This window comes from Nicotiana tomentosiformis, chromosome 5, assembly GCF_000390325.3.
Source record: "Nicotiana tomentosiformis chromosome 5, ASM39032v3, whole genome shotgun sequence".
Taxonomy (NCBI): domain Eukaryota; kingdom Viridiplantae; phylum Streptophyta; class Magnoliopsida; order Solanales; family Solanaceae; genus Nicotiana; species Nicotiana tomentosiformis.
The window spans coordinates 40,024,926-40,046,796 of record NC_090816.1 but is presented as its reverse complement, the minus strand read 5'-3'; the positions used below and the strand labels follow the sequence as shown (position 1 = coordinate 40,046,796).

At 38.3% G+C, this 21,871-nt stretch overlaps 1 long non-coding RNA gene across 3 annotated transcripts; it reads left to right on the top strand.

Annotated features, from left to right (window-relative positions):
- The first annotated feature begins 893 nt into the window (after positions 1-893).
- LOC104107295 (uncharacterized) lies at positions 894-21,169 on the top strand. Of its 3 annotated transcripts, none has more exons than XR_011407773.1 (4): positions 894-1,294; positions 1,574-1,644; positions 6,160-6,247; positions 20,850-21,169. It is a non-coding gene; the product is annotated as an uncharacterized lncRNA (long non-coding RNA). The 3 variants fall into 3 exon arrangements; XR_011407772.1 differs by lacking the exon at positions 20,850-21,169 and adding an exon at positions 15,537-15,856; XR_688767.4 differs by lacking the exons at positions 6,160-6,247; positions 20,850-21,169 and adding an exon at positions 15,537-15,856 and having other exon boundaries at positions 895-1,294.
- The last annotated feature ends 702 nt before the right edge of the window (positions 21,170-21,871 follow it).

Sequence of the window (21,871 nt, the reverse complement as noted above, 5' to 3'; positions counted from 1 at the left end):
TCGTGTTAGTAGCCGTGTTAAGCTTGTTGTTATATAGGGGTGATGAAAGTATTGAATTGTTGATTTGGCTATTGGTGCAAAGTAATGAATATTGCCTGAATGGCAAGCTATATTCAATCGCTCTTTCTTGATGTTGTTTGTGCTTCCCATATTTCTTGATATTACCTTAAATATTTATGCTTGACGAGGAATGTTGACGACCAATTTTGGTCCTCCCTTTTTCAATCAATTTATTACACTTCTTGATCAACAATGACGTAATAAAGTATTTAAAAACATTGATATTCAAATTACATGTTTCATATTTTTCTAAAACATATAATAATAGTTATTAACTATAATGATGTGCCTATAATTATAGTAGTAATTTAACCTCAAGCATTATGGTTATATTACTGCTATTTTTAGTTAATCGGCCCTTTATGTAATTTCTAAGATAACTATAAGATATTAAATATTTTTTATTATATAAAATTAGCTTACAAATACATATACATATACTAACTTACTAATAACACCATATTATACCTTATTGGGATTAAAGAAGTTTAACCAAATTAATTATGATAAAAGGAGGTTAAAATCTCAATAGGCTATACTTGTAATTATTGAAATCCAATTAAGATGGCTATGTATTTAATTTCATTTTCATCCATTTCTATCAAAAGCACCAATAAAATTGGCCCAAAATACCCCTGGCCCGGTCCAATCAGCCTAACATCCCTCTCACTTGGCAATCCGTACCATTATATTTCCACCAATCACTATGCACCACGTCAGCATCTCCAAACTCTCACACAACAAACACAACCGATCTCGACTGTCCATGCCCTAATCTAACTGTCTAAATTTCAACCTTTAATTTACCCATTAAGTACAACCGTAAGATCATTATAATCCAACGACCACCGTTTCCCTTTTCTCCCATCTCTCTCATTCTCTCCACTACACCAACCGCCCCCTTTCCCTTCCTCATCATCCCTCACTTTCCTCATAGTCGCAAATCTCGCCGTTGTTTTCATTTTCTCATCACCTCCTTTCTCATGGTATGATTTGAAACCCTAACACAAAAGAGTGTCGATTTCAACTGGCACCACTTCATTTCTCATCATCGCCTCACATGCACCCCAAGATCGAGATAAATTCTCAAAAATTATAGAGAATCCTTGACCTCAGTATAATCTTTGAAGATCTAGAGGTCAAACTCAAAGCCCGCTGTGTAAAGCTTATATCAGAAAGATTTATGGTCGGATAATGCTTCAAACGACCAGTTCTTTCATCATTTTAGGAGATGGTAAAAGTCTTCACCCCTTTCCCTCTGATTTGTTTACCTCTATTCCCCTTATTTTATCATGAGTTATCGTCATAATTTCGTCACTGCTTCTTTTCATCTTTTGTTCGAATCTGAAGCTCCAAATTTCAAACCCTAAAGCCCCAACTTTTGGCTATAAATATCGGGCTTTAATTGCCTCAACAACCATGAATCAATAGCCTAGTAAATGCACTAAAATTAACTGAAAAGGCTTTAAATCTCTAGTTTCTTTATTCACAGTCCTTTCTTTTCTCTTTCTAGTCGAGTTGATCATTCTTGAGATGATTCCGGAATGGCTAAGGTTCAATACTTGGTTTGTTGTCCTGAAGAAGGTCAGTATGCTTTCATTCCGTTTACTTCAACGGTCAAATTTCTGTGCATGACAAATAAATCCGATAGTTCTCATGTTTGATTGGTATAGTGTATGTTAGTTAAAAAAACTCATGTTAGCAGTTGCGTTCTCAGAGTTTACTCGCTTAATTTGATTGTGAAGCATGTTGTAGGATCTGTCTATTTGGCATGACTTTGGCACTATTTTGTTCGTGTATTAAACCTCTTCTGAATTAAGTTATTTTCTTCTTTATTAGTATTAGCTATAAATGTTATTCTCTATTATCATAAGGCTATTTTGTTGTTGTAGATATCATGTCTATAAGGCTTACTTGTTTAAGTTCCAAATTACATGATGAAGTTCATCTTATCCTGTTTTATTACTCCCTTTGTTTCAATTTATGTGAACCTGTTTGACTGGGCACGAAGTTTAAGAAAAATGAAGACTTTTGGAATTTGTGGTCCTAAACAAGTCAAAAAGAGGTCCAGAGTATTTGTGTGGTTATAAAAGCTTTTCGTTAAGGGTAGAATTGGAAGTTTAAGCTAAATTGTTTCCAAATTTAGAAAGGGGTCATTCCTTTTGGAACGAACCAAAAAGGAAATAGGTTCACATAAACTAGAACGGATGTAGTAGCTTTTCTCTAGTTCTCTGTTTAACAAGACTCTTATGAAACTAAGTCTAAACCTGAAAACCTTCAGTTTGGATGTAGAATATCTTATGAAGCTTGAACATGAACCATTACTTCCTAATCAATGAGTTTGACAACTTTTAAGTGACTGTCATGAAATTGGGCATAGGTTTATCTAGTTCCCAATTTTGATAACTTAGGCTCTCTATATGTAAAAACCATGTTTATGTGATGGAAGTGATTGCCATGTAGTCTGATGCATTTGTCTAACTGTAATAACACACCGGACCTCTGTTGAACCTCTATGAATGAATTACCTGGTTGTGTGTTTACTGATTGAGGAAGAAATATCCTGCTTAAGTTTTGTCCAATGCCCTGCTTAAGTGTTCATTTAGACAACTTAGATTAGTATTCATCTCCATATGTAGAAAGCATTTCTATAGGGGCAACGTCACGACCCGAAATTCCAACCTCAGGGCTGTGATGAGTCTAACATCCCACTAGCTAGGAAAGCCAACGTTAGCTAATTACTTAACCCGTTTTAACAATTTAAAAGAGAACATTAATAATACGAAGCTATACTAGTCTAAAATAGGTGTGATAAATACAACATAGCGTAGTTTAAACATATTCCAAAAATCTGGAGCCAAGAATACATGAGCATACTAGAATTCTACAACTAAGTCTGAACGAATTACAACTATTCGAAATAAGGAAAACAATAAAGATAGGGTAAAAGGGGACTTCAGGGACTGCGAACACCAGTAGCTCTACCTCAAGTCTCCAAAAGTAGTTTAATTCGAATAGTCTCCGCTATGCGCCGCTGGGACCAACACCAGTATCTGCACAAGAAGTGTAGAAGTGTAGCATGAGTAAAACTGACCCCATATACTCTGTAAGTACCGAGCCTAACATCGACTATGTAGTGATGAGGCTATGGCAAGTCACTCACAAATAACATGTACGAAATAATAATAACAGAAAATAGGAATAGAAATAAAGAAGTAAACTCATATGAACGGACCCGAAGGTCAACTACTAGAAGGCCTTAGAATAACATAGTCTCAAATCTCATATCACAATATAGAGAATAAGCTCTACAACCACAAACAACTACAACACACTAAGACCGTTGCAGCGTGCAACCTGTTCCCAAGTTTCAACATAATATCTTTTACAATGTACAACTCATTTCCAATATGAAATCATAATATTTCACGTTCCGTTGTAGCGTGCAATCCGATTTCTCAATATTAATTTATTTCAGTACCGTTGCAGTGCGTAACCCGATCTCCCAATATTAATTTATTAACATAAATAACTCAACACCACTTTTACGTGATATCAACACAAAAGAGAAGGAAATATGCGGAATATTAAAGAAGTGCAAATTCAAACGGAGAATATCCAACATCTCGTAATCCCAAACCTTGACGATTCATCAATACAAGAATAGCTAAATGTCTCACGTAATCGAAATAACATAATAGAGTGCATCAAGAAATATAAAGACAATAAAAGCAAGTAAAAATATGTGACATTTAGAATATACAATTAAGGCAAGTAGGAACATGTAGCAAGTAAGAAAATATTGAGTGAAAATGTACAAATCAAAACAAGTAACAATTAAATAAAAATTAACAAGTAAAGCTTAGATATCAAGTAAGAATGTGTAGAAATTAAAGCATATAATAAGAGATAACAGGGAATAAATGAAAACATGAAAGTAAATAGACCGATCCCGCATGTTTAATCCCGTGACGACGCATATACACTCGTCACCTTGCATATACGTTGTTTCCCTACATAATTCACATAACACATAGTCCAACAAGTCCTAATTCCCTCAAGTCAAGGTTAGATACAACACTTACCTCTTTGCGAAATCAACTCAACAATCAACCATGGCTTTTCCTTTCGAACAAGCCTCCAAACCAACCAAATCTAGCCAAATATCGTTCAAATAATTCAAAATAAGCTTTAGAAACTACCCACAAGTGAAAATAATTTGATCTTTAATGAAATTGGAAAAAGTCAACGAAACCTCTTGGTCAAAACTCGAGATTCGTACCAAAACCCGATGACCCATTCACCCCTGAGCCCGGTTATGTGATTTGTTTTGAAATTCGACCTCAATTTGAGGTCTAAATTTGATGTTAAAAACAGATGAAAAATAATGAAGAATTGAAAGAAAATGGATTAGAGTTTCTTACCAATGATTTTGGGAAGAACAAATTCTCGAAAAATCGCCTCTAAAGTGTTTAGAGTTGAGAAATGGTGTAAAATGAGTTAAGTCCCGTTTTACCCATTTTTTACCCAGCTTCAGGTGTCGCAATTGCGAACTTCGTGTAACGACCCAACCAGTCATTTTGAGTATTACAACCCCGTTCCCCCATTTACTGCTCAATTTATGCCTTACAATTGATTTATGACTTATCGGGTTAGTTGGTTCGGGTCCGGAAAGATTTTAGAGTAAAATGAGACAATTAGTCTCATAATTAAAAATTTAAGTTGGAAAGGTTGACCGGATATTCACTTATGTGTAAACGACCTCGGAATTAAATTCTGATGATTCCAATAGCTCTGTATGGCGATTTTGGACTTAGGAGTGTGTCCGAAAAATTATTTGGAGGTCCGTAGTGGAATTAGGCTTGAAATGGCAAAAGTTGAATTTTTGGGAAGATTGACCGGGGAGTTGACTTTTTGATATCGGGGTCAGAATCCGATTCTGGAAATTGGAATAGTTTTATTTTGTCATTTATGACTTGTGTGCAAAATTTGAGGTCAATCGAACTTGATTCGATAGGTTTCAGCATCGAATGTAGAAGTTGGAATTTCTTAGTTTTATTAAGCTTGAATTGGGGCATGATTCATGGTTTTAGCGTTGTTTGATGTGATTTGAGGCTTCGACTAAGTCCGTATGATGTTTTAGGACTTGTTGGTATATTTGGTTGAGGTCCCGAGGGGCTCGGGTGAGTTTCGGGGTGGTTTCAGACCATTTCTAGACCATTTTTAATTGTTGGTTTCTGTCTATAGAGGTGTGCATCGCGATCGCGAACATTTGTTCGCGTTCGCGAAGAGAAAACAGCAGTTTGTGGCCATGTGAATCGCGATCGTGGAAGCTCTTTCGCGATCGCGTAGAACAAAATCTCTGCTGCACTGACCCGACTTTCGAAGCTTATATCTCACAATCTATAAGGAATTTGGAGATGATCCAAAAATAAAAGTTGTAGCCATTGATGTCTAGTTCTCATAAAGTCAAACCATTTGTTATTTGGAGTTATGTACAAAATGTTATGATCATTATACTAGAGGCTGTCTGGAAGAGTTGGGGAGTTTGTTCTTCGCGATCGCGAGTGGTTTTCTGCGATCGCAAAAGGAAAATCTTGGGCTGGAAATTTTTGTGCTTCGCGATCGCGAAGCATTTTCCGTGATCGCGAACAGTAAATGCATGGACAAAAGCTAAATGTTTTAGGTTTTGGCCATTTTAACACATTTGGAGCTATGGAGTTCGGATTGAAGCGATTTTTAAGATGATTTTCACCATATGGATTGGGGTAAGTGATTCTAACTCAATTTTGGTGAAATTATACGAATCTATTGTTTTTTTTTCAACATATAAGTGTTTTGGGTTGAAAAGATAGAAAATTTCATAGACTTTAATTTGAAGATTTGAGGGTTGAGTTGATGTCGGAGTTTGATAAAATTGGTATGGTTGGACTCGTGGTTGAATGAGCGTTCATAATTTGTAACTTTTGTCGGGATCCGAGATGTGGGACGCACGGGAGATGTTTGAGTTAATTTCGGATTTTTATTGAAAAATTAGTATTTCCTTATGGAATTGATTACAATAATTGGTATTGACTGATTCGAATTAATTGCGGCTAGATTCGAGCCGTTCAGAAGTTGATACGTGCAGAATGGGATTTCTGGAGCATTGTTTAGCTTGCTCGACAATGGATTCGTCTTGTTCGAGGTAAGTAACTCTTCTAATCTTGGAGCTGAGGGTATGAATCCTGAATATACGTATTACGTGAATTGTTTGGAGGTGACGCACATGCTAGGTGATGGGCGTGTGGGCGTGCACTATAGAAATTATGATGTAATTGGTTCCGTGAAATTTTTTAGTCAAATAATCTTGGCATTTTTTATGTAGTTTTATGTGTTAAAGAAATTGAGTTGAGAATCATATTAAAAATCATGTTGAGGCTATATGCCAGTATTATTGAGACCCACAGAGGTCATATTGCTGTGAATTATTTATTTTGAATTGAAAATTCATACTCAGTCATATTCATTTTACTACATATCATATCTCAGTCTCTGTTGTTATTTATTGATACATCATATCATCATTTTCGAGCTATTTTCATGACATTGTGAGCCTATGAGAGAGAGACTGGAGAGATTGATGACTGAGGGAGGTCGAGGGCCTGACTGTGAGGATAGTTTTGGGATCGGGCTGCACGCCGCAGCATGCCATGTTGGATTTATTTATATATATTAGTATTATTATTATGTGGATCGGGGCTGCCTGCCTGCAGCAGGCCTTATAGGCTTTATATAGCACGTGAGTTATCCATACGGATCCATATATTTATATAGCACGTGAGTTGTCTGTGCAGCATGTGAGTTGTCCGTGCGGATCCAAATATTTATACTATAGCACGTGAGTTGTCCATACGATTTATAGCGCTTGGGCTAAAAGAGCCCCTCCGGAGTCTGTACACCCCCCAGTGAGCGCAGGTACCTAGTGAGTGTGAGTGCCGAGTGCCGAGCGATTGGGAGGATTGAGTGACTGTGAGGACTGAGTGATGGGGATGACTGAGTGAATTGATACTCTGAGAGTATGCATATGGTATTATCACTGAGATACATTGCATTGACATGCACACATGACATGCATGCATAGAGATGTATTTTCCTTATGCTATACGGTATCACGTTATTCATGACTTCTCACACATACTGGCCTATGGAATAATGATGCATTTTTCACTGGCTATCTAGAAAAAAAATGAAACATCGTATTTATTGTGGAAAGAATTTTTGGGAAAATTACTGTTTTCAACTTACTCATTTTTTTGGCAACTTCGATAAACGATTTGGGATTTCATTGATGTACTTGAAAGGTAGAACTATTTTCACAAATCATGTTTTGTTGAGCATTTGATCGTTGAGTTACTTCTGGTATTACTTGTATTATTTTGTTAGGAACTATTGTTGGTTATTGAAATTGGACCCGACCTTGGTAAAAACTCGTCACTACTTTCAACTTAAGGTTAGGTTTGTTACTTATTGAGTACATGTGGTCGGTTATTCTCATACTCTCACGCCCCAAACTCGGAAAGCGCCACCGGCACTCAACCGAGAGAACCCGGCCGAGCAAGCATGTTAGATTTCCTTCTACCCAAACTCATCCATGAATAAAGAGGAGATGCACTCCATTAATCAAATACTGAAAAGATTTCATTAACAACTCTCATTTCATTCCTATTAGCAGCTTCATTCATAATTTCTAAAATATTACGAGTTTATAGAATTAATGAAAAACATGATTTCCAAATACCAACATTTCTAGTTCAATTTCCCAACATCAAACACAACCCACAACTTGTCTACGGAGCCTCTAAGTACAATAGAAGAGTAATATAGAAATGTTGGCAACAAGGCCCCGGCTATACCTCAAAACACAGTACATGAGAAACAAAAGATACATGACCTCGAAATGAAGTGGGGCTCACCAAATCAGCTAAAAAGAGTGTACTGCTATCACTGATCAATGCCGCTTACTGTAGAACCACCTGCATCCATTAAAGATGCAGCGCCCCCGATAATAGGGACGTTAGTATTGTTCGCAAAAGCGAGGCTCGCAAATGCAAGATCTGCAACAGACACCAGAAACAGGCACTGCACCAGCAGTCCTCAAAACTATCCAAACATGCACATAAGTGTAATAACATCATATAAACTTGCTCGCGCAATCAAAACATCTGGAACCACGAATCGGACATCAAAACACATGAATTTCAAAAGCAAACTCAAGAGTAGCTAGGAACACAACCATGCGTCCGATTCTTATCAAACCAACTCGAAATTGCACCAAATTTTGCAGACAAGTTTCAAATAGAAAAATTGACATATACCAAGTCCCAAAAACAAAATTCGAACCCGATAACCATAAATTCAACCTACGATCAAACCTAGGAGATTTCCAAATGTTCAAATTGCTAACTCTTGATTTTGGGCTAAATCAACCTAGGGACCTCAGAATTCAATTTTGGGCATACGCCCAAGTCCAAAATCACAATACGAACCTACTGGAATAGTCAAAATACCAATCCGGGATCGTTTACCCAAAATGTTGACCATAGTCAAGTCAAGTTATTTTTAAAGCCAAAAATCATATTTTCTTTAAATCTTTACGTAAAAACATTTTGGAAAATTACACGGACCACACACGCAAATCAAGAAGTATCAAATTAAGCTAAGGGAGGTCTTGGAACACTGAAATAAAGGCTAGTGCTCAAAATGACCTATCGGGTTGTCACATTCTCCACCTCTAAAAGAAACGTTCGTCCTCTAGCAGACATAGAAAAGTACCTGGATTGGTAAAAAGGTGTGAGTGTCTACTCTGCATATCGGACTCGAACTCCCACGTAGCTTCCTCGATCGGCTGACCTCTCTATTGCACTTTTATCGAAGGAAAACTCTTAGATCTTAACTTTCGAACTTGCCAGGTTAGAATAGCCACCGACTCCTCCTCATAGGCCAAGTTTTCATCAAGCTGGACCGTTCCGAAGTCTAGATCATACAAGCTATCCTCATGGTACTTCTGAAGCATGGAAACATTAAATACCAGATGTACCCCTGATAAGCTAGGAGAAAATGCAAGAATGTAAGCAACTTGGAGGAGAACCTTCTCCCCCACCAATAAACCTCGGGCTCAACTTTCCCTTCTTCCCGAACTGCATCACGCCCTTCATTGGGGACATTTCCCCCACAATATAAGCTATATCTCGAACCTTCCGGTCTACATAAATCTTCTGCTTGGACTGGGCTATACGAAGTCGCTCCTGAATTACCTTAACCTACTCCATAGCATCACAGACCAAATTAGTGCCCAATAACGTAGGCTCACCGGGCTCGAACCAACCACTCGAAAAACGACATTGCCTCCCATATACGGCCTCATAGGGCACTATATGAATACTCGACTGGTAACTATTATTGTAGGCGAACTCTGCTAGAGGTAAGAATGGGTCCCATAAACCTCCGAAATCCATAACACAAGCACGTAACATGTCCTCCAGGATTTGAATAGTGCGCTCAGACAGTCCGTTCGAATGAGGATGAAACGTTGTGCTCAGCTCAACCCGCGTGCCAAACTCACGCTGTACGGCTCCCCAAAAATGTAATTTTAACTGCGTGCCTCGATAAAAAATGATGGAAATGGGAATGTAGTGCAGACAGATAATCTTCGGAATGTAAATCTGAGCCAACCTCTTTGAAGAATAGGAAGTCACACAGAAATGAAGTGTGCGGACTTAGTCAACCGATACACGATAACCAAGACCGTGTCATACTTTCTCAAGGTCTGTGGCAAGCCTCCCACAAAATCCATAGTGATGCGCTCCCTCTTCCACTTCGGTATCTACAATCTCTAATTCAATCCACCCGGTTTCTGATGTTCATACATCACCTGTTGACAATTCAAACACCGAGATACATTTGCAACAATGTCTTTCTTCATTCTTCACTACCAATAATGCTGTTTCAAGTCACGATACATCTTCGTGACACCTGGGTGAATAGAATAGCACGAACTGTAACCCTCCTAAAGGATCAAATTTCTCATCCCATCAACATTTGGAACAAAAATCTACCCCTGAATTTGCATAACACCATCATCACCGATCACGACCTCCTTAGCACCACCCCACTGCACCATATCCTTCAACACCAAAAAGCGAGGATCATCAAACTGGCGAGCCTTGATATGCTCCAACAATGAAGACCGTGCCACAACATAAGCAAGAACCCGACTGGGCTCCAAAACATCCAATCTCACAAACTGATTGGCTAAAACCTGAACATCCATGGCTAATGGCCTCTCTGCTACCGGTAAATATGCTAAACTACCATGGTCTCCCCCTTCCTACTCAATGCATCGGCCACTATATTGAACTTCCCTTGATGATATAATATGGTGATATCATAGTCTTTTAACAACTCTAACTACCTCTGTTGCCGCAAATTAAGGTCATATGGTGATATCATAGTCTTTTAACAACTCTAACTACCTCTGTTGCCGCAAATTAAGGTCTTCCTGCTTGAACAAGTACTGGAGACACTGTTGGTCAGTATAGACCTCACAATGAATGTCGTACAGATAGTGCCTCCAAATCTTTAGCGCGTGAACAATGGTCGCCAACTCTAAATCATGAACAAGGTAATTCTTCTCATGAACCTTCAACTGCCGAGACACATAAGCAATCACCCTACCATCCTACATCAACACTGCTCTAAGCCCAATATTTGATGAGACAGAATACACGGTGTAAGATCCTAAACCTGTAGGCAACACCAACATTGAGGTTATAGTTAATGCAGTCTTGAGCTTCTAAAAGCTCAACTCAATCTCGTCAGACCATCTGAAAAGAGCACCCTTCTAGGCCAACTTGGTTAATGGGGCTGAGATAGATGAAAACCCCTCCACGAACCGACGATAATAACCCGCCAAACCTAAGAAGCTCTGAATCTCTGTAGCTGAAGTAGGTCTAGGACAGTTCTGAACTACCTCAATCTTCTTAGGATCCACCTTAATGCCCTTGGAAGATACAACATGGCCCAAAAAGGCAACCAAGTCCAACAAGAATTCACACTTTGAAAACTTGGCATATAACTGATGATCTCTCAGAGTTTGAAGTACAATCCGCAGATGCTGCTCATTCACCTCTCGACTGCGGGAATAAACCAAAATATCATCAATGAAGACGATCACAAAAGAATCCAGATAGAGCTTGAACACCTGGTTATCAAATCCATAAATACTGATGGAGCATTAGTCAAGCCAAATGACTCACTAAGAACTCATAGTTACCATACCGAGTCTGAAAAGTTGTCTTAGGGGCATCCGATGCCCTAAAATTTAACCGATGGTAGCTAGATCTCAAGGCAATCTTGGAAAACTCCCCAGCAAAGGATACTTGTTATTGATAGTGACCATGTTCAACTACAGATAATCTATACACATCCCCATCGTTCCATTCTTCTTCTACAAAAACAACACCAGTGCACCCCAAGGAAAAACACCCCGTCTAATGAATCCTTTATCAAGCAAATCCTGCAACTACTCATTCAATTCTTTCAACTCAACTAGGGCCATACGATACGTTGCGGTAGAAATGGGCTGAGTGCCCGAAACCAGATCAATGCAGAAGTCGATATCTTTATCGGGTGTCATCCCCGAAAAATATATAGGAAACATCTCTAGAAACTCGCACTAAACTAGTACTAAATCCATGAAAGGAACCTCTGCACTAGGATCTCGAATATAGGCCAAATATGCAAAACACCCCTTCTCGACCATACGCCGAGCCTTCGCATAAGAAATAACCCTGCTAATAGAATGGCCAGGAGCCCCTCTCTATTCTAATCGAAGCAACCTCGACATGGCCAATCCATGACCAAGATAACATTAAAGTGCACCTTATCAAGTAGTAGAAGGTCTACCCTAGTCTCATAGCTCCAAATAAAAACCACACACGAGCAATAAACACGATCTACCACAATAGAATCTCCCACAGGCGTGGACACATAGACAGGAGCACTTAAAGAATCATGAGGCATAACCAGATATGAAGCAAAATAGGATGACACGTATGAATAAGTAGAGCCCTGGTCAAATACAACTGAGGCATCTCTTTGGAAAACCGGAACAATACCTGTGATGACGACATAGGATGATGTTTCCTGAGGTCTAGTTGGGAGTGCATAAAAACAAGGCGGAGCCCAACCACTCTGAACTCCGCCTCTCGGATGGCCTCTAACTGACTGGCCTCCACCTCTAACAACCTGAACACCACCTCTAGCAGCCTGGCCCTCGCCTCTAGCTAGTTGTGCGGGTGGTGGAGCAACCGGTGTCGGAATCATGGAATGAGTACCCTAATATGGTATGCTGCTCATCAATCTAGGATAATACCTCCTGATATGACCTGCATCATCGCACTCAAAGCAACATCGTAATTGGCCTAACTGCTAAGTTTGAGATGATCCCTGATGACTCGAATGACCACTATAGTAAATTTGTAGCGGTAGTGCACTGATAGAAGATAAAGGACCCGTAAGAATCACGACTTCCCAAAGCACCATGTGCTACCTGAAGCGTTGACTGAATCGTCATGTGAGGGTGGCCTCTACCAAATGGCCTCTAAATGAGGCACCACTGAAATCACAAAAATGACAAGGCCTCTTCTCCGATAACGCCTCTCTACCCTGACCACGAAGCATCTCGATCTGTCTAGCAATCTCTACGGAGCGCTGGAAAGAAATATCATCCCTAGTTTCCTTGGTCATCTGTATCCTGCTACCAAAAGTAGGACCATCAATGAATCTCCTCACCCTATCTCTGTTAGTAGGAACCAAGATAGCTGCATGGAGGGATAGGTCCACAAATCTGGTCTCATATTGGGTAACTGTCATACTACCCTACCGGAGGCGCTCGAATTGCCTGCGGTACTCCTCTCTTAGAGTAAAAGAGATGAACTTCTCCAAAAATAGCTATGAAAAGTGATCCCAAGTTAGTGGAAGTGAACCTGCTGGTCTGCCTCGCTCATAATCCTACCACCACCTCTTGGTAGAACTGGTCATCTGAAACACTAAAAAGTCGACTCCATTGTACTCCACAATACCCATATTGCGCAACATCTCGTGGCAACAGACCAAATAATCATATGGGTCCTCAGAAGGTATACCACCAAAAAGAGTAGCAAAGAGCTTGGTGAACATATCCAAACTTTTCAATCCCTTAGAAGACATCGCGGGCCTCTTCCCGGCTATGTAGCAATCACGGGCTGGACTACTCTAACTACAGGAACTGTCGGAGTCTGGTACAAGGGATCCACTTGCTTTGGAGTGAGAGTGGTGGGAGTCTGGGCTACTCCCCTAGCTTGAGAGACACTTAGTGCCACAAGAAATACTCCAGCCTGGGCCATTCTCTCCATAAGGCCCACTAAGCAGACTAGGGCATCTTGAACTACGAGAGTAGCAATGAATCCCTTCGGGACTTAAGCGGGTCCGACAGGTGCAGTTTAAATAGGGATCTCCTCCTTATGCTCAATTTGAGGCTCTGCAATGGGTGCTGTTGCACGTGCTCTAGACTGAGCTATGCCTCTTCCTCGGTCCCTACCTCGGGCCTGCCCCCTACCCCTGGTAGTGGCTGCAACAGAGGGCTCTAGCTCCTACCCGGATGAAGATGTTGTACGTGTCCTCAACATCTGCGAGAGAACAATAATAGAATGGTTCAAACTTCAGTAAAGTCGCATGATAGAGAAAGAAAGAAGTAAAATTTTCCTAAAGCCTTATAGCCTCTAGAAGATATGTACAGACGTCTCCATATAGATCCTCCAAACTCTACTAAGTCTGCTCGTGACTCGTGAGAGCTAGGCAACATAGAGCTCTAATACCAACTTGTCACAACCTGGAATCTCAACCTCAAGTTTGTGATGGCGCCTAACATTTTATTTGCTAGGCAAGCCAACGTTAGCTAATTACTTAACCAGTTTTAACAATTTAAAAAAGAACATTAATAATACGAAGTTGTACTAGTCTGAAATAGGTGTGATAAATACAACGTAGCTTAGTCTAAACATATCTTAGAAATCTAGAGTCACGAATACATGAGCATACTAGAATTCTACATATAGAGTCTGAACGAATTACAACTGCTCGAAATCAGGGAAACAATAAAGATAGGGTAGAAGGGGATTTGAGGGATTGCGAACGCCAGCTTCTCTACCTCAAGTCTCCGAAAATAGTTGAATTCGAGTAGTCTCTGCGACCAACACCAGTATCTGCACAAGAAGTGCAGAATGTAGCATGAGTATAACCGACTCCATGTACTCTGTAAGTGCCGAGCCTAACCTCGACAAAGTAGTGACTAGGAAATGGCTAGTCACTCACAAATTACATGTACGAAATAATAATACCAAAAAATAGGAATAGAAATAAAGAAGTAAACTCATATAAATGAACTCGAAGGTCAACTACCAGAGGGTCCCAGAATAACATAATCTCATATCATAATGCCGAGAATAAGCTCTACAGACACAAACAACTACAACACACCAAGATCGTTGCGGCATGCAACCCGGTCCCACGTTTCAACATAATATCTTTTACAACGTACAACTCATTTCCAATATCAAATCATATCATTTCCTGTTCCGTTGCGGCGTGCAACACTATCTCCCAATATTAATTTATTTTAGTACTGTTGCGGCATACAATCCGATTCCCAATATCAATTTATTAACATAAATAACTCAACACCACTGTTTACGAGATATGAACAGAAAAGAGAAGGAAATGCGCGGAACATTAAAGAACTGCCAATAGAAACGAAGAATATCCAACACCTCGTAATCCCAAACCTTGACGATTCATCAATACAAGAATAGCTTAATGGCTCACGTAATCAAAATAACATAATAGAACATAATAGAGTGCATCAAGTAATATAAGGACAATAATAGCAAGTAAAATCATGTGAGATTGAGAATATATAATTAAGGCAAATAGGAAGATGTAGCAGGTAAGCAGAGACTGACTGAAAATGAGCAAATCAAAACAAGAATTAACAAGTAAAGATTAGATATCAGTAAGAATATGTAGAAATCAAAGCATATAACAAGAGATAACATGGAATAAATGAAGGCATGGAAGTAAATACGCGATCCCACATGTTTAATCCCATGACAGTGCATATACACTCGTCACCTCGCATATACGTCATTTTCCCACATAATTTACATAAGAAATAGTCCAATTAGTCCTAATTCCCTCAAGCCAAGGTTATACACAACACTTTCCTCGTTGCGCAACCAACTCAACAATCACCCACAACTTTTCCTTTCGAACAAGCTGATGGTAGGCTGTAATCTTGTGTTTTAGTCTCTTTTTACATTCTAATTTACTGCACTTTAATTGAGTTTGAGCGTTAATTGCTAGTGTTTTGCACTAATTATGTGTTTTATGCCTTATAGGGGTGATTCTAAGCTATGTAGATGTTATGAAACTAATTCGAGCTAATTGGAGCTTTGAAGTCTAAGTAAAAGCACAAAGGAATAAACTAGAATCGTGTTCGGAGGTCGAGGATCACTCCTATAATGTCTAAGATGTGTCACAAACAAGTTAAAGGGTTTGGATTGCTTTATGTTTTCCTTTAACTTAAACATTGTTATGATGAATTACTCTATATCCATGGAGTAGTTATCTTTAGGGTTTGATGGATTTTGTGTATTGATACTTGTTTGTGGATAACTAACTCTAGTTTTATGTATTGAAATCGTTTTGGATGTTTTAATCGTTGCATCTATATACACTTGTTAATGTAATCGAGAGAGGCATAACTTGTGAGATCTTTGCGTTATATTTTGTTGATTGATGTCTTAAATTATTCTTAGTAATCGGAAGAGGCTAGTTGAATTGTTGATTAAACATAGTTAGGAAAATAATCGAGAGAGGTTCTCCTAAAGACCAATGCACTACGAATTCTTGCATATATTCACATGCTTAAAATTGGTTTATCTTGTGAGGTTGAGACTTAATCGAGAGAGGAGTTTCTACTAATCAATTGAACTAATAACTAAGTGAATTCGAGAGACTCACTTGAATATTAGAAGTGAATTATCTAGAGTTAAATCCCAAATATTTATCTTGCACCTATCCTATAAACCTTATTTTCTCCCAATTGATAACTTTCTTTGCTTAATACTTGCGTTGATTGTCATTAGTCAATAGTTTAGACTCTTAGTTAATTCTAGTTTAAATCACATAAATCTCAATTGTTGATCATATTAGATAGCAATAAAACTATAAACTACGATAATAACTGTTTAACCCTAATCCCTGTGGATACGATATTTTAAATTATTATATTCGACTAGCGAGCATATTTTAGTGTATGTTTTGCGCTCGTCACAAGTCTCAAAGCCAACCAAATCTAGCTAAATATCGTTCAAACAATTCAAAATAAGCTTTAGAAACTATCCACAAGTGAAAAGCATTCGATCTTTAATGAAAGTGAGAAAAGTCAACAAAAGTCAACCCCGGGGCCGCTTGGTCAAAAATGGAGATTCGGACCAAAACCCGATTACTCATTCACCCCCGAGCCCGATTATGTAATTTTTTTTCAAAATTCGACCTCAATTTGAGGTCTAAATCTCAATTTTATAAAATTTCAAATCTTTAATTTCTACAATAGAAATCCTAGATTTGATGTTAATAATACATGAAAAATAATGAAAAATTGAAAGAAAGTGGATTAAAGTTCTTTCCAATAATTTTGGGAAGAAGAAATTCTTGAAAAATAGCTTCTAGAGTATTTAGAGTTGAGAAATGGTGTAAAATGTGCTAAGTACCATTTTTCCTCTTTTACCCAGTTGCAGATGTCGCAATTGCGATATCTTGTTCGCAGTTGTGAGCTCTGCAAATGCGAAACACAGGTCGCAAATGCGAACTGTGAGTCAGAAGCCCCGATGTCGCAAATGCGATAAATTTCTTGAAAATGCGAAGGTACCCCATCGCAAATGTGCCCAAAAGCTTCGCAAATGCGTAGCTCACCCATGTTGCTTGTGATCGCAAATGCGACCATTATGTTTGCAAAAGTGAACAATGACAGTTCGCACAAGCGAACCCATTCCTCGTAAATGTGAGGTCACCCAGCCCAGGCCCCTCTCGCAAATGCGAGCCATACCTTGCAATTGCGAGATCTACAACAGCCACCAGAAACAGGCAATGCACCAGCAATCCTCAAACTATCCAAACTCATCCGTAATGCATTCGAAACTCACCCGAGCCCCTCGGGCTCCAAACCAAAAATCACACAAGTGTAATAACATCATATGAACTAGCTCACGCGATTAAAAAACCAAAATAACATCCAGAACCACGAATCAGATATCAAAACACATGAAATTCAAAAGGGAACTCAAGAGTAGCTAGAAACACAACCAAGCGTCCGATTCCTATCAAACCAACTGGGAATTACACTAAATTTTGCAGACACGTTTCAAATAGAAAAACAGACTTATTCCAAGTTCCAAAACCAAAATACAAACATGATAACCATAAAGTCAACCTACGGCCAAACCTAGGGGATTTCCAAACATTCAAATTGCTTACTTTTGGCAAAATGAGTCAAATCAACCTAGGGACCTCCGAATTCAATTCCAGGCATACGCTCAAATCCAAAATTACAATACCAACCTATCGGAATCATCAAAAGAGCGATCCGGGGTCGTCTACTCAAAATGTTGACCGTACTCAACTCAAGTTAGTTTTAAAGCCAAAAATCACATTTTCTTGAAATGTTAACGATGGAAATCACGTAAAAACTTTTGGAAAAATTTCTTGGACCATGCACACAAATCAAGAAGTATTAAATGAAGCTAATGGAGGTCTCAGAGCACATAAATAAAGGCTAATTCTCAAAATGACCTATCAGGTCGTCACAAGAAAATTATAGGATGAATTACTTGGGAAAATTACAGTTGCTTTGTCATGTTTTGAAGAAGAAAAAATTTTCTTTGTATGAATGGTTGTTAGTGATATAACCTTGACTTGCCTCTTTCGCTTCAGATTACAGTTATGCATTCATTCCTCGCACTTCTGCCTTTACCCTTATGTGCAAATACTAACTGGATTTTCCCTTTTATTTTGCATGAGTACCCTGGGCCAATGGAGTTCACTTTGAACACTATTGTCCTCATTGCGTTACTATTACTGATGTCTGCTGCTGATTTTAAATCGATGGGTCTGATTCTTTGTCAGCCCATTACAAGAGTCTAGCCTCCTAACTTTATATCACTGCCATTTATTAGTCCCAGTTGTATACTTGTGTTATGAAACTAATGCTAATATTATATGTTCTTATCTTTACTTTGATTGATTACCTAGGAAATAATCTTAGTATAAACTAATCATGTTGGACATAAGGCAAACACAAGGTAATAAGACTGACAGCTTGTAACTTGTGCACATGATAACCATTTAAAGAGTTTTCAATTGATCATTTAGGCAAAACTAGAAACGAAATATATTGGAAGTAAGACACGGGGCATTTGCAGCCATACCCTGTATTTGTGCCAACTTTTAACCTGTGTCCTATTTTTAAAAATGATTGATTTGGTAGCCAGCTGACAAAAAAATCGTAATAATATGACAATTACACCCCTGACAAAAGATATAAAATCTACATCATGCATTAATCGCGTGAGATCTCCTCCTCCTCTCACCTTGAGGCTAAAACTTCATGCTAATGTAGCATGAAGTTGTTTCATGTTGAAACTAAAATTTCATGCTAATATAGCATTAAGTTGTTTCAAATTGAAGCTAAAACTTCATGCTAATGCATGCTGAAGTTATTTATCCTGCAGTCTAAAGTTTTGTCACGAGTTTTATTCGAAACTTCAGTCTAAACATGCTGAAGTTATTTAGTTCATTTGCTAAAATTTCAGACTAAACATGCTGAAGTTATTTAGTTCATTTGCTAAAACTTCAGACTAAACATGCTTAAGTTTTTTAGTTCATTTGCTAAAATTTCAGACTAAACATGCTTACGTTTTTGTCTTGCAGTATGTAATTTTCTAATGAACTTTTGCTAATGCATGCTGAAGTTATTTAGTTCATTTGCTAAAATTTCAGACTAAACATGCTTAAGTTTTTAGTTCATTTGCTAAAGCTTCAGACTAAACATGCTTAAGTTATTTAGTTCATTTGCTAAAACTTCAGACTAAAGATGCTTAAGTTTTTGTCTTGCAGTATTAATTTTCTAATGAGTTTTTGCTAATGCATGCTGAAGTTATTTCGTTCATTTGCTAAAATTTCATACCAAAACATGCTGAAGTTTCGTCATGCAGTCTACAGTTTTGTCATCAGTTTTATCCGAAACTTCAGTCTAAGCAAGCTGAAGTGTTTTAGTTCATTTGCCAAAATTTCAGACTAAACATGCTTAAATTTTTGTCTTGCAGTATGTAATTTTCTAATTAGTTTTTTTTTAATGCATGCTGAAGTTATTTAGTTCATTTGCTAAAATTTCATACCAAAATATGCTGAAGTTTTACCCTGTAGTCTACAGTTTTATCAATAGTCTTTTATTAAAGAAGGGCAAAATCGCCTTTTTAAAATGCATTTAACAAAAAAATGGGTACGGATGCAAACAGAAAAATAAAACGGGTATAAGTTAAAAATGGGCGATCAAATAGGGTGCCCCATGCAATTTTTACGTAAGACACGCAGGTAGAATACAATCTGGACCCGATTTTCACAAAGATAAAAAGTTATTTTGGAAATCGAATAACCTTGCTCAAACAATTCCTTTAAACACGGCTAAGGTATACGGATATTTCACACGTTATTTTTAGTTTACAAAAGTTTAAGTATTATTATAAACTCATATTTTGATTACCTTTTGCATCAGAAAGCAACTTTAATTATTTTGGAAGCAATTTATAGTATAGTCTTTAATTAAATACTCCTTTACAAACTATTTTTGAACCTGTTATCTTTCAACAAATTAACGCCTAAACACCTTATAACTTTAAGATTAAGGAACTACTTTAGTGTAGATTTATGCCTAACACCTTCCCCTTAGAATAACCAGAACCCTTACCTAGATTCTCACTAGTTTAGTGGACCATCAGGATGTTGATCTTTATCTGACATATAGGTACCTAGTATACCTTTAAATATTAGGTGGCGACTCTTCTTTTATTAACCTCAAAGGAACCAAAAGTTGTGTTTTGTTTTAACATGTGCAAATTAGGGTGCAACAAGAAATAATGAGTTGCACGAAGAGTTTTCCGTGCTTGTGAGAACGAGTGATTGTGCACGAAGGGTGTTTTCGTGCTTTCTTTTTACATATCAATATCATTGTAGGAAGGGTCTTACCATGATTGAGAGGAAAAGAGAATATGCGTGAAGGGTGCTTTCGTGCTTGTTATTATATTGTGTTTGTGATAATGAGACTAAAAGTACGAAGGGTGATGCCATATCTTTTGTTAGTATTGTTTTTTCTTTATTTTGCTATACGGATTGAGGATATGGCTATGTTGCTTCATGGTTATCTTTGAAAGGTTTGTTCAGAGTTGCTTGTGGAAGCATAAGTTGTGGTTTACTATAGTAGTATCTTCCTTTATTTTATCGTTCTATATCTCCTTATTATACTTGTTATCTCTCTCACATATTATCATCTTTCTTGCTATTTTACTTATTATCTCATCTCATTGTTTCTTGTTATTTCACGTTATTACTCGTTACATAACTGTACATGCTTATATGTTGGTGTCTTGTATTAGCCTCGTCAGCCTTGGCTCAACACTTACGGAGTACATTGGGTCAGTTGTACTCATACTACACTTTCGCACTTCTTCTGATGATTTTAGTCCTAGTTTCGGTGTTACATAGAGGAGAGACTAGCTAGCTGGTTGAGCAGACCCGAGGTAGTACTGCACTCTCGTTCGCAAGCCTTAGATTCACCCATGTCATATTTTTATTACTCTTTATTTATTTCGAACAGTGTACCATTATTCCAGACTGTGTATTTAGTTGAGTTTGTAGACGCTCATGTACTCAGTGACTCTAATTTCTGGGAGATGTTAGATGGTTATGGGTTTCAGACTTGATTTAGTTTTCCTGAATTTTATCTTTCATTTATAGTATTTTGTTATTTACGTTTTGCTTTTCCTTTATTGTTGCTATTGTTGGCTTGCCTAGCAAGTGGCGTTAGGCGCCATCACGATCCCCTTGGTTTGGAATTTGGGTCGTGACAAGTTTCAGAGCACTAGGTTGCATATGTCTCACGAGTCATGAGCAAGCTTGATAGAGTCTTGAGGATCGTTACACAGATGTTTCAACTTATCATCTAGAGGCTACTAGGAAACTGTACTTTCTTTCTTTCTCTATCGTGCGGCTTTGTTATATCCTAAAGTTTGAATCTTCGATCTCTTTTTCTCTCAAAGATGGTGAGGAAATATGCTTCGACTGAAGGTGATTAAGAGCTACAGCCCTAAATTGCAGCCACTATTAGGGGTAGGGGCTGGGGCAAGGGCAGAGGCAGAGACACATGCAGAACTCAGCCTAGAGTGCACGCAGCAACACCCAAAGTCATGCCTCAGATAGCTCCAGAGGAGGAGATTCCAATTCAGGTCGAGCTGATAGGACCAACTTAGGTCCCAGATGGGTTCATTGCTACGCAATGCTTCAGGATGCCTTAGTCTGCATGGTCGGATTCATGGAGAGTATGGCCCAGGACGGAGTATTTCCCATGGCACCAACCACTTCTCAGGCTGGGGGAAGAGTTCAGACTACCACTACACAT